The sequence below is a fragment of the Tiliqua scincoides genome, chromosome 4, assembly GCF_035046505.1.
Source record: "Tiliqua scincoides isolate rTilSci1 chromosome 4, rTilSci1.hap2, whole genome shotgun sequence".
NCBI classification, from domain to species: Eukaryota; Metazoa; Chordata; class Lepidosauria; order Squamata; family Scincidae; genus Tiliqua; species Tiliqua scincoides.
The window spans coordinates 169310687-169323667 of record NC_089824.1 but is presented as its reverse complement, the minus strand read 5'-3'; positions in this window follow the sequence as shown (position 1 = coordinate 169323667).

Genomic DNA, 12981 nt, shown 5'->3' with positions numbered 1-12981 from the left:
CTTAGGAACAAAAAATGGATTTTTAAAACTCAAAACTGACCTATGAGATTGATTGTTCTGAGAGCCAATGAGATGTTATTATGATACAGCATGGAACCAATAAGGTGTTAATATGAGTCAGCTCTCATTTCCATGTATTATAATATAGCTACAGCTGTATTATAATACAGCTACTCCTGTTAACTGATAATGAGGCAATTTTTCAAGTGGTGCTCCTCTTATATTTAGCAGGGAGAGATAAATATTCACCCCAGCACAATGTCTCTGACCAATAAAAGGCAAACTTGTATTGATTTACTTAACTAAATTTGATTTTGTCTTGGGGGGGGCAACAAAATTATCTTTGATCCCAGGTAGCAAATAGATGCCTTAGCTATGCCACCAGCTGGAGGGAGGTGGCAGATCAAGTGGGTGGTGAGCTGCTGGGGGGAGGAGGTAGGTTACCCCCAATTTGTACTTTTAAAAAAGCCTGGGCATGATGTCACTTCTGGTTGTGACATCATTTCCAGGACATCATTTTGAGCTCCACACTCATTAGCTACGCCACTGCTACTGTGGCACCTCTTCTGTGGCTGCTGGGATCACTTCTTCCCCCCACCAGCGGAGGCCAAGTCTTGGCTGCCAGCAGGCGGGCAACTTGCAGCAGGCCAGCAGAGGTGCTGCCTGTTCTCCCCTCCCAAAGGGACGCAAAGACCTGATTGCCCAGATCCCTTGCTCAACCCTTGGGAGTTAGAAGAGTGTATCTAGGGGGGCCCATTTCTGCCAACTGGGCGGGCTACTAGGGTATGACTAGCCGCGGCTCCACCATACTGTTTTCCTTTTTCCTGCAGCCACACGGTCTCCAACTCCCTTTCTCCGAGTTCCCTGGCCGGTTGGAGTCCTGACTCCCAGGAAACCACATGCAGAGCCCAGAGCAGGGCCTATGAGAGGAATGTTATCGGGGGATACAAAGTTTCTTCTGAACCCCTTCCCAAAGGGGGAGGGGGCAGTGGGAGCAGGCAGATCGGAAGGGGCAAAATAGGGCAGGGAGAGGGTGCTGACAGCCACAATAGTCTTTGGAGTCCAGGTCTACTAGGCTTCTTGATGCAGAACCCAGGTCTACCCTACCATGCAACAGTGGCAGCTAGAAAAAGTAATATTGAAAACCCAACACACTCTCTAAAATCTTTGAAATACAGAAAATTCATTGCAGAAAATTAGCACCATCCTATTTAGACTCACGCTAGAATGGACCAAAATGAACTTCTGCAGCAGCTGTAGCCCCACAGCTGGGACCTTGAACTTCTATACACTCCTTCATGGTTACTGGATCTACAAGCCAAAGAGCTACTATAGCAGGCCAGTTTCCTCCCAGATTTGACACCGTGTTAAGGAGGATCATGGATGCATTCCTGGGCCTGGTGTGTATGACTTGCAGCAGCAGTTAACTCTGCAAGCACGTGGTTGTGCCCCGGCATCATGCGCAGGCAGCGAGGTCAGGTGAGATAGGAAAATGACAGATCCCAGGAACTTTCTGGGCCCCTTCCTTTTGTAGCAGAAAGAGGGAAGCCCCCAGTGCTGAGCCTACATTCACAAGTGATGTGCGGAAATAAAGAAGGCTGAGACAAAAGGTGGATTTTGCAAGGAGAGCTGTATTCCTTGATCAAAGGTAGTTCCCCCTCCCCGTAGGGTGAGGAACTCATAAGAGAGCATAGGCAGTTCCATTGTATAGTTCAGTTAGCATTGTACCCTATTTGCAACATAATTTCAGCGAGTGCCCTCTAACTGGCACTTGCCCTAGCTTAGCCAGTTCTGACCGTCCCTGATTTTAACTAGCTTGCATATTTCACACTAACAGAGCTTGTTCCAGGCAGAATTGAGAATGTTGCCATACCAAGATTATATCGGGGCCAAGATAGAGTCTGTCTTGTCAACACTTTGTTTCCTGGGCCCCCTTTCTGACCCTGGGCCTGGGCACAAATGTTCCCCTTTACCCCCCCTCTCCTACCTCCCCTCCCTACCTCCTTACCTCCCCTCTCTGATCAAAGGTAGTTCCCCCTCCCCGCAGGGTGAGGAACTCATAAGAGAGCATAGGCAGTTCCATTATATAGTTCAGTTAGCATTGTACCCTATTTGCAACATAATTTCAGCAAGTACCCTCTAACTGGCACTTGTCCCATCTTAGCCAGTTCTGACCGTCCCTGATTTTAACTAGCTTGCATATTTCACACAAACAGAGCTTGTTCCAGGCAGAATTGAGAATGTTGCCATACTGAGTTTATATAGGGGTCAAGATGGAGTCTGTCTCGTCAACACTTTGGCTCCTGGGCCCCCTTTCTGACCCTGGGCCTGGGCACAAATTTCCCCCTTTACCCCCCTCTCTGAGGCCCTGGCCCAGAGGCCCCCCCCCCAGCAAGCAATGCGTTTGGCAAGCCCATTCCTCCTCCTCAACCTTGACCTCCCCTCCCGCAAAAGGGGCTTCCCAGACTGGTTGGAGTCCTGACCCAACTCCTGAGAAACTGGGCTGCCAGGGTTCAGTTGAAGGCTCGGAGTCGAGTAATGGACGCGGTGGGAGGCAGGACAGCTCTCCTCTGGATGCAGCCTAACCACGAGGCTGCACAAACACACAAACCTTACCATGCGCCTGTGTGACTTCACCTTTTGTCCGGGCACTCTCTCTCTCTCTCTCTCACACACACACACACACGCACACGCACACGCACATGCACACGCACACAGAAAGGGAGTTGGAGGCAGTGTGGCAGGCAGGAGAGGGGAGATATGGTATGCTCTGATTAGCTCTGAATGGCTCTGATATGCTCTGATTGGCTGCCCACACTGCAGAGCCTTTTTTTTTTCCTCCCTGGAGTGTTTTTCCCCCTCCCTTTTCTTCCAGAGACATTGCGGACCACCTGGCAGGATCCTGTGGACTACTTGTGGTTCACGGACCATAGGTTGGGAACCCTAGACCTATAAGGAAATAATCAAGTCAAATGCAAGCAACAAATCAGGATTCCATGCCCCCTGTTCCTTTTATTCTAGATCAGGGGTGTCCAAACTTTTTGGCAGGAGGGCCACATCATCTCTCTGACACCACGTCAGGGGCCGAATTAATTTACATTTCAAATTTGAATAAATTTACATAAATGAATATATTAAAGATGAACTTATATGAATGAATGAAGGTCTTGCAGTAGTTCAAGGCCTATAAAAGGCCTGGCACAAACAAGGCTGGCCTTTCCTTTGCTGCTGCTACTGCATCACAGACGTGAAACAACAAGCAGTGGAGGAATCCCTCATCCCACAGCTCACTCGAGAGGCCAAACAGTTGCCCTCACGCTGAGAGCAGTTGCATCGGGCCAGTGTGGGCTCCAACAAATCTCTGGAGGGCCAGAGGCTCATTGGAGGCTAGGGGCTCCCTAAGGGCCACATAGAGAGGCCTTGAGGGCCGCAAGTGGCCCCGGGCCAGGGTTTGGGCACCCCTGTTCTAGAATTATCTCCTGGCATCCAAGCTCCCTGAAACCTCAGCTCTTCTTCTTATCATGACATTCAGCACAAACTTTACACTGTTCAAAGACAGAAGAGCTGACTCCCCCCAAGCCTTCTGTTGTCATAGCCAAGCATTGTTAGTTCCCCACCTTTCTCCCATTGGATTCCTATATGGCAGGAGTGGCCAACCCATAGCACACAGAGATTTTCTAAATCACATGCCCTATGCAGTGGCAGCTGCATAGCACCTCAGAATGCATTATGGCCACTGGATGCCATGATGGCCCAGAATGCCTTGTGCCAAAAACACAAAGCCCATGCAAAATGCCAAGGTGACTAGCCTGAATGCAGGAAGCGATCTTTACTTTAATGTATGTGTTTGCTTCCTGTTGCCCTAAGCGGATCACCACCTTCTGTTTCAGCCGGGGATGACTCTCCATGCTGCAGAACTTACCGCAAATACTGCAAGCAGCAAGTCCTATAGCTAGGCTTCCCAACATGGGGCACCAAGATGGCGTACAGCCCTTATAATGGAGTGGCAAAGCTGGGTGATATGCTGAAATGGTGGCAGTTTCAAGGAGATAAAGTGGGGGTCCCCATCACAGAGCCCAACCCCAACAAAAGCAGTAGAGCCACAAGCAACTGCTGCAAGGCAGAAGGTGGGTAATTCAAGCCTCAAATTGGCAATGCCTGATGCAGCAGGGACATTAACATAAGGCACATGCAAGACCCCAGGGAGACCCATGATAAACAATAGTATATGTGATCTGACATTGAGTGAAAGGTTGTAATGTGTGGGGGTATTATGTGAAGGTGGAGTGATATGCTCAAGATTCTCTATGAAAAAAGAGCCATTTGGTGTGCTTGGGTTCACTTTATGGGGTCTGTCTTGATTCTTTGTCTTTTCAAGAGAAAGTTGAACATATTGACACAATGTAAAACTTTCCTTGCCCTGTTTGGTTACCAGGGCATCATAAGGTTGATCTGTCCCTTTAGAAAGGTCATTAACTCTGAACATTCACTCCTGCTTTCACTTTGGAAAGTGTTCTGGCAGCTGGCCAGTCTGAAAGGGAGAGTGGTCCAAAAAAGGGGACAGCAGGTGTGCTGGCTTTGTCATTCAGAGCCTCCAGATCTGCTTCATGGTACTTGAGCCAGAGTGGAACAGCAGCACTCCTACAGCAAATGAATGAGACCAGAATAAGGAGAGGGAAACGAACAGTGGAGGAAGGGGAAGGAGGCAAGAGCTAGTACATTGATACTCCAACCCACCACTCTCCTGCTCCATCCTCCTCTTCCTTTTCCAATCCACTGAGTGAGAGTAGCAGAGACTGTTACAGATCAGGGAGCAGCATTTTGCACACTATCTCAGTCGCTAGTGGTCACAGGCTGACCCTGGAGATAACGGGCAGCTCAGTTTGAAGCTGCTTGATAGGTTCGATGGCTTAGGAGCAGGCTGTAGGCAGTGGCGTCGCTAGGTGGGTTGCGGGGGATGCGGGTGACACCCCAGGGTGACACCCTGGGGGGATGCGGGTGACACCCTGGGGGGGTGACACGCTAAAATCGCAGCTTTAGGAATTACCCCATCATGCCATACACTGTTGGATGCGGAATGTCTGGCGGAATGCAATGCAAAAAACCAGAGTGAAATAGCTCCATTTGTTCAAAGGTTATGGCCAAAAAACCGGAAAGAAAAAAATGCATGGAGCCCTACGGAAAGTGAAAGTGAGCCATATCGTGCGTTTAGTCATGAGTAGGCATAATTGCCATAGTCCGTCGGAAAGGGCAGGCTGAGAGGAATCCAACGACACCACAATGGTCCTGATCCAATCAATATAAGCCCCCCAAAAACACCCAAGAAGGAGGTCCCGCCCTGCCTCCCAGCTGCGAGTGTATACAGCCCTGTAGAAAGCAAAACAAAGCCACGTGGCCGTGTTTATTCATGAGTAGGCAAACTTGCCTTAGTCCATCGGAAAGGGCAGGCTGAGAGGACTTCAACAACATCAGAATGGTCCTGATCCAATGAATGCAGCCCCCAAAAACATCCAAGAAGGACATCCCTCCCTCCCAGCTGCGAGTGAATTGAGCCCTATGGAAAGCTAAGCCTCACGGTCGCATTTACTCACGAGCAGGCAGACATGCCATGGCTGGTGGTCAGGCCAGGCAACAGGGAATGTGAGGGCACCAGAATGGTCCCAATCCGATGGAATTGAAGCTCAACAAATGTTCCAGAAGGCAGCCTCCCCTCCCCACGAAAAAGAACAAAAAGAGGCTTAAAATGGTAAGGGGAATTTTTCTATTTTGCACTTGCAAAGCCAGGTGGGTCTTTGTATTGATATGTTTGAAATAGAAGAACTTTAAACTGGGCATTGGGGAGGGCTGAAAATCTCACTGATTCTTTTTGGGGGGTGTTATTGCAGGCAGGCTACAGAGAAAATTCAGTTGGTGGAACAGGACTGGCTCCCCCTTATTTATTTCTTTTATTTTAATTTAATTATTTATAATTATTTATTTTAATTTGCTTGATGATGTCACTTCTGGCCATGACATCACTTCCAATGGGTCCTGGACAGATTGTCATTCTAAAAAGTGGGTCCCAGTGCTAAAAGTTTGAGAACTGCTGCAATAAGGTGTTAGTAAGGTGACATGGGGTGTGTGTGTGTGTGTGTGTGTGTGTGTGTGTGTGTGTGACTCTACAAGTTTACAAAATAACTAAATTCACAGTTTGGAGGAATAATCCCATCATGTTATATACCAATCAATGTGTAATTTCATGCAGAATCCAATGAAACAAACCACATTGAAATATCTGTGTTCTACCAAAAGACACAGCCAAAAAACCAGTGGGGGCGGAGTGATGGTACACCACCACGCCCACCACCTGGGGTGTTGCCCCGTCCACTATGTGGGGTGACACACAGGGTGACGCAAATCCTAGTGACGCCACTTGCTGTAGATCTACTTGGGGAAAAGGGGATAGCTTTCCCCTTCACATGAGTAAAGCTCCAGTCGTCGCAAATCTAGGAACGCTTGTGTAGGGGGAAAGGAGGTTTGGATGCAATGTGCACTGCTGCCACCCATGCCACTCTTCTCCCAAGCCCAATCCTCCCCCTATTCGACCTTCCCCCTCATCCAAAAAATCATTCCCTATTGCATATTTTAGTCAAGAGATCTGCAACTTCATTCTTCAATTCCTTAATAACTCTTGGGTGGATGCCATCAGGGCCCAGTGACTTATTGATCTTTAATTTATCAATGAGGACTGAAACATCTTCTCTTTTAACCTCTATCTGACTTAATTCCTTGGTCAGGAGGAGCCGTTCAGGCAGCAGTAACATGACGACAGTCGGGCCCCTTAGCTCAGGGTTAGGGCTGGAGGAAGCAGTGAACTGATGAGACTGATGAGTGATGCCTCCTCCCCACATCTATGAAGCACCCCCCTCTGGTCCACTGCCCCATGTCACTTCACACTGCACTCCATCTCAAGCACAAAGGGTGAATGAAAAGAGGATTTGAGCAGCAACCTATCTCTTCTTCCAGCCCCACAAGCCATAAAAAATGTCAGCGTTGGAGAAAAATAAAACAGGACGCCCTGGCTATACTGCTGTGCTCGCTCCCCTTCCACCAGTGAGCAAACCAGGATTGTTGTACCTCCACCTCTTCCTTGCTGCCTCAGCTGCAACCAGGTTGAGTGAAGGTGGGGAGGGGTTTTATCTGCATGAGGTGTGTTGTCTTTCCCTTGTTGGGGTGGGAATTTGGTTGGTTCCCTTTGGAGCCCTGCTGGGGTGGACTATCTACAATGAGAATTCCAAAAGGACAAGAGTTAACACAATCTCTTGCCAGGCTTGGTGTGAGGGATGTGCGGTGGTTTGTGCAAAGTGCTCCCTGACTGTGCTAAGTGCCCTTTCATCACAGGTCAAGTTATTCAGCAGTAATTCATTTGCTGCTAAGAATGCACGCACAGGATTGCAGCTTTTCAACATTTCAGGGAATCTATCTAGGTTCGAGAATTTATATGAGCATTTGTTTGACACTGATAGAAGACAGTCAATACCAGAACACGCATTCACACATCAGTGGAAGGAAGAGTTCATGCGACTTGGCTGAAGCACTATATAAGCCTGTGACATTCATGCTCTAATCATCCTAGGAGCACCCCATCATCTCACTGGTTACCTAAGAAACAATGGAGAAAGTTTTGGTTTTGCTGCTGCTGCTTGCAATTGCCTTTCATACCAACACAGCATTAATCCCGATTCTGGTAAGAGAACACTGGGTAATGTAACTGTAGCCTTTCAGGAGCAGCTGTGGTAAGGGGGAGAATATGCTTCCTGGGACTCACAGTATTCTTTCTCTATTTTGGGAATTGTTGCTGAATTGTGTTACACAAAAAGGTGTTCATGAGCAGTTTTCCTCATGTCAGAATATGATTCAATTCAATGTTTAATTCAGAGATGCTTTACAGCACAATCCTTGGCATGTTTACTCAGAAGTCCCATTGTACTCCATGAAACTTACTCCTCGGAAAATGTGCATAGGACTGCAACCTTCGAGCCCAATCCTATCCACACTTTCCTGGGAGTAAGCCCCATTGAAACTAATGGGACTTACTTCTGAGTAGACGTGTATAGGATTGGGCTGTGAGTTATCTCCAGAGTCAGCCTGAGATAGTGTGCAAAACACTGCCACCTCTTATTTCTAACAGCGTCTGCTACACTTACTCCATGGATTGGAAAAGAAAGAAGGATGGAGCAGAAGAGGGGAGTGTCGGGCTGGAGTGTCAATGTTCTAGATTCACCTCTCTCCTTCTTCACATGTCCGCTACTGTTCCCTCTATTCTTCTCTCATCCAGTTCATTTGCTCTAGGAGTGCTGCTATTCCTTGTTACACACTCTGGTTCAAATATGATGATGCAGGTCTAGAAGCTACAAATGACACAGCCAGCACTTTCCCCTTTTTTGGACCACTCTCCCTTTCAGACTGGCCAGTTGTCAGAATGCTTTCCAAACTGGAAGCAGGAGGAAATGTTCAGAACTAAAGACCTTTCTAAAGGGGCAGATCTATCATTGGATGCCCTGGTAACCAAACTGGGCAATACTCTCAGGCACTCACCTATAAGTCGATCACAGGTAAGTCAAGGGCAGGTTTTTAAGCCAAGAATCATGGAATTTTCTATGACCTTCAGATAAGTCAGGGGGAGGGGGTTAAACTTAGGGGGTTGTCTGACTATAGCTTTGTCTGATTTTACCTGAAACCAGATCCTGAAAAATAACATGGTTGAAGCCTACACCATGGCTTCCTCATGAGGAAGCGCTTGAACCATTCACTAATGAGGCTATACTCTATCTCCTAAACTAGACGTGATAGGGCAAAACAGATGCCATTTTTGGAATCGGCACCCCAAATTCATATCAAACCACCATAAAGTTTGGGAAAAACTTTTCTGACCCTCAATTTTGTAGACCTGTGTAACCAAAGGTTTGGGAGGAGTCTGCTCTTCTGTCTTGGATCGGTGCAAAGTGTGTGCTGAAAGTCATGATGGGAAGGGCCCAGCTTTCAGGGGGTTTGGAGGTGGTTAAGAACATAAAAACAGTCCCACTGGATCAAGCCATAGAGCCATCTTGTCCTGCTTCTGGTATCTCACAGTGGTCCACCAAATGCCCCAGGGAGCACACAAGACAGCAAAATGCCTGCATCCTGGTGCTCTCTACATCTGGGTTCAAGTGTAGGTGCAGCACAGTGGGTGAGCTGTGAACGAGGACTTTCTCTGGTTCAGATTTTGCCTCTATCATCACATCACAAGGTGGCCTTAGGCAAGCCACTCCATTTCAGCATCACCTGCAATAGGGTATTACAAGACAACACTTACTTGTCTTGCAGAGCAGTTGTAAGAATTCAATGGACATAATATATGTGAAACATTTTAGACCCTCATACACTGTAGTGTGCAACAGCAAAGTATTATGACCTCCGTACACTCAATTCAAATAGCTCAATGGAGTCAAGTTATATGGTGTTTTTTTTTCTATTTATGCTGTATTTGGTCCACATTTCCCTGACCCCATGCATCTATTCTGTCTTCACAAGCACTCTTTAGTTCACTGGGAGTGGGCACAAAGTATTGCATTGGCACAGGCAGGAAATTGAATTGGGTTGGTCAGCTTTTGAGAAATTGCCTCCCTTCTCCCTTCATTGCAGAGATGTTTTGTTTTGTTTGTTTTTCCAAATGGCATTTTCCTTTGGCACCATTGATTAGTGCTGCCCCACTGCCCCATGTAAGTAACCACCCAATTCAATGCAGGTATACTTTGAAATATGTCCTACTGAGTTCAGTGGGGACTGCTCCCAGAAAGTGTGCAGAGGATTTTATCCTAAGCTACCTATAAGTAACTCAAAGAACTGCATACGCTTCCTCAGTTGCCACCACTTCCATATCATTCTCTCCTTCTATTATATCCCTTTATATTGTAAGCTCCTCAGGGCAGAGACCTGTCTTTTTACTCTGTGTAAAGCTCCAATCACACCAATGTCGCAAAATAAATAAATAAAAATTCTTACACACACCAAGGAGCTCTGTGTTTAAAGCAGACACCACCACAGTTCCCCACAATGGGAAAAGCAGCTAGAAATGGTCTGAAAAAAGCTTGAGGTAACCTGGGAAAATAGTGACAGTTCAGAGAAGCACAAAGAGGAATAAGCCAATCTGCCAAATGCAGATGGAGCCAGGAGTTGGTGAGCCATGCAATTGGCTAGTGGTGTTATGAACACAGCACATTGCAAGAACTGGTTTGGTTTCTACTTTCAAAGGTGAAAAAAAACAAGGAGCACAGGCATTTGTTTTCTTTCCAGAGTCTGACTTGACTGCTTTTCCTTCCAGGATAATGGAGTAATATGTTTGCAAAGTAGTGCATGCAAAGGCGGGTGTTGCAAAAAATATCCTGGCTTTCGTCTGTATCGCTGTGCTGACAAAGCAGCTGAGAATGAGGAGTGTTCCATAAAGGTGGGTGCCAATTCATCTGGCTTTCTCTTTGCTGGCTGATGGTTCTGCTGGTCTTCCTGTTCCCTTTCTAGCTATCAAAGAGTTAAGAATGTTGTTGCATTAAGGAATATATATGAATATAGAAAAGGAAGCCCATGATAGATGCAGAAGTAGACAGAATTAAGGGCACTAGAATACTCCGTAGTTATGCGTAAGCCAGAGGCAAAACTGAAGACAGGGAAGACACAGTAGAGACAGAAAGAAGCTTGAGATGCAGAGTGGCAGAAAGTTCAGATGAGAATCTGGGTATCACGGGAACAGGAATGAAAAGAAATAAAAAGCTTTTTCTGCAAAGGACCAAAGCTCAGCAATGGAGAACCTGCAAGTGGTCCTAAAGTCAATCCCCTGTGCTTCCTGTTAAAATGAATCTCAGCTAGTAGGATTAGGGGAAGGGGAGCCTGACTAACAATGCGGCCCTATGCAGGTCTATTCATTTAATTTCTGTCAGACGCAGTGGATCTGACAGCCAGGAAAGTGTTTGCAGCCTATGACTTTGCAAGCAGTTGTAGTAAACAGTATTGAACCAGACAGAGCCATGATCTGGTCAGTGTAAGGCAGCTTCCTAAGTACAAATTCAAAGTTGATAACAATCCCAGAAATGGTGAAAAATAAGTGCTATTAAATGGTGAGAGAATGGAGGAGAAATTGCCTATTGTGGACTTATTCTGGTAAAATTACATAATCCATGTCTTTGTGTCCATCACAGAACTTTGTGGGAATTTCCAAGTGTCCCTGTGCAAGTGGCTTACTTTGTAAAAGTGGAGTCTGCCAGACTGCAGCAGAACAATGAGAAGTCAATGAGAAAACCAATTGAAGAAATGCACACTTCTCTCTACACCTTGCAGCTGTCATATTTTTCAGAGTGAATCTCATTGCTTCCCTACCCCAAATAAAACATGAAGCAAAGTTTCAATTAAAACAGGGCCAAAGTTATTGAAAACAATGTCAGTCAATAACTGTGCAAATCCTGCTGTGACTTCTCTCTCCAAGATCCTTCTTTCTCCTTTAGAGCAGGCACTTATTGTGGAGGAGGCAATATCAACTGTCTAGTCCCCCTTTGAATTTTCCCATGACAGTAGCCCACCCACAAGGCAAGCTGATGCTGGTTGTATCAGTGGTGCATTACAGGGACAGCGGAGAGGATCTATAGTGCCCTTTGCCCCGAGGTGTGCAACCTCTGCAGCTTTAAGCTCTCACAGAAATCAGTCACATACAGCCACCCTTGATCTTGCATATGCTGGAAAAGGTCACAATATCCTCTATCAGTCACCAAACTGAGAAACCCCAATCTCAAGATGACTCAGGATACATCTACTTGGTTGGCAACCTTCAGTCTCGAAAGACTATGGTATAAGCCTACAGCACCTGGTATTCCCAGGCGGTCTCCTTGGTCTCCTTGGGGCTTCTCTAAGGGACCTGGATGAGCTTACTCAGCTCACATGGTCTCCAAAAGCCACACATGAGTACACCTGAATCTTAGTCACCTACATGGGGTGTGAGGAATGCCAAACCACTTTGGACTATATAGCTGAAAAAATGGCACCGTCCAAGCAGGAGTCTCCTGTGCCACATCAGACCTTCTTTTCCAAAGAACTTCCTCCCTCCTTCCAGTATAGCGCTAAAATTCTTGATGTAGAATTAGAAAATTTCCGGTATAGTCATGCCTTCAAAGATTTGTGCATGCAGGCCCACAGAGAGTTAGGGCCCAATCCTATCCAACTTTCCAGCACCAATGCAGCCACAATGCAGCCCCACAGTAAGGGAACCAATGTTTCCCTACCTTGAGGAAGTCTTTATAAGAACATAAGAACAGCCCCACTGGATCAGGCCATAGGCCCATCTAGTCCAGCTTCCTGTATCTCACAGCGGCCCACCAAATGCCCCAGGGAGCACACCAGATAACAAGAGACCTCATCCTGGTGCCCTCCCCTGCATCTGGCATTCTGACTTAACCCATTTCTAATATCAGGAGGTTGCGCATACACATCCTGGCTTGTACCCCATAATGGATTTTTCCTCCAGAAACTTGTCCAATCCCCTTTTAAAGGCATCTAGGCTAGACGCCAGCACCACATCCTGTGGCAAGGAGTTCCACAGACTGACCACACGCTGAGTAAAGAAATATTTTCTTTTGTCTGTCCTAACCCGCCCAACACTCAATTTTAGTGGATGTCCCCTGGTTCTGATATTATGTGAGAGTGTAAAGAGCATCTCCCTATCCACTCTGTCCATTCCCTGCATAATTTTGTATGTCTCAATCATGTCCCCCCTCAAGCATCTCTTTTCTAGGCTGAAGAGGCCCAAACGCCGTAGCCTTTCCTCATAAGGAAGGTGCCCCAGCCCCGTAATCATCTTAGTCACTCTCTTTTGCACCTTTTCCATTTCCACTATGTCTTTTTTGAGATGCGGCGACCAGAACTGGACACAATATTCCAGGTGTGGCCTTACCATAGATTTGTACAACAGCATTATAATAC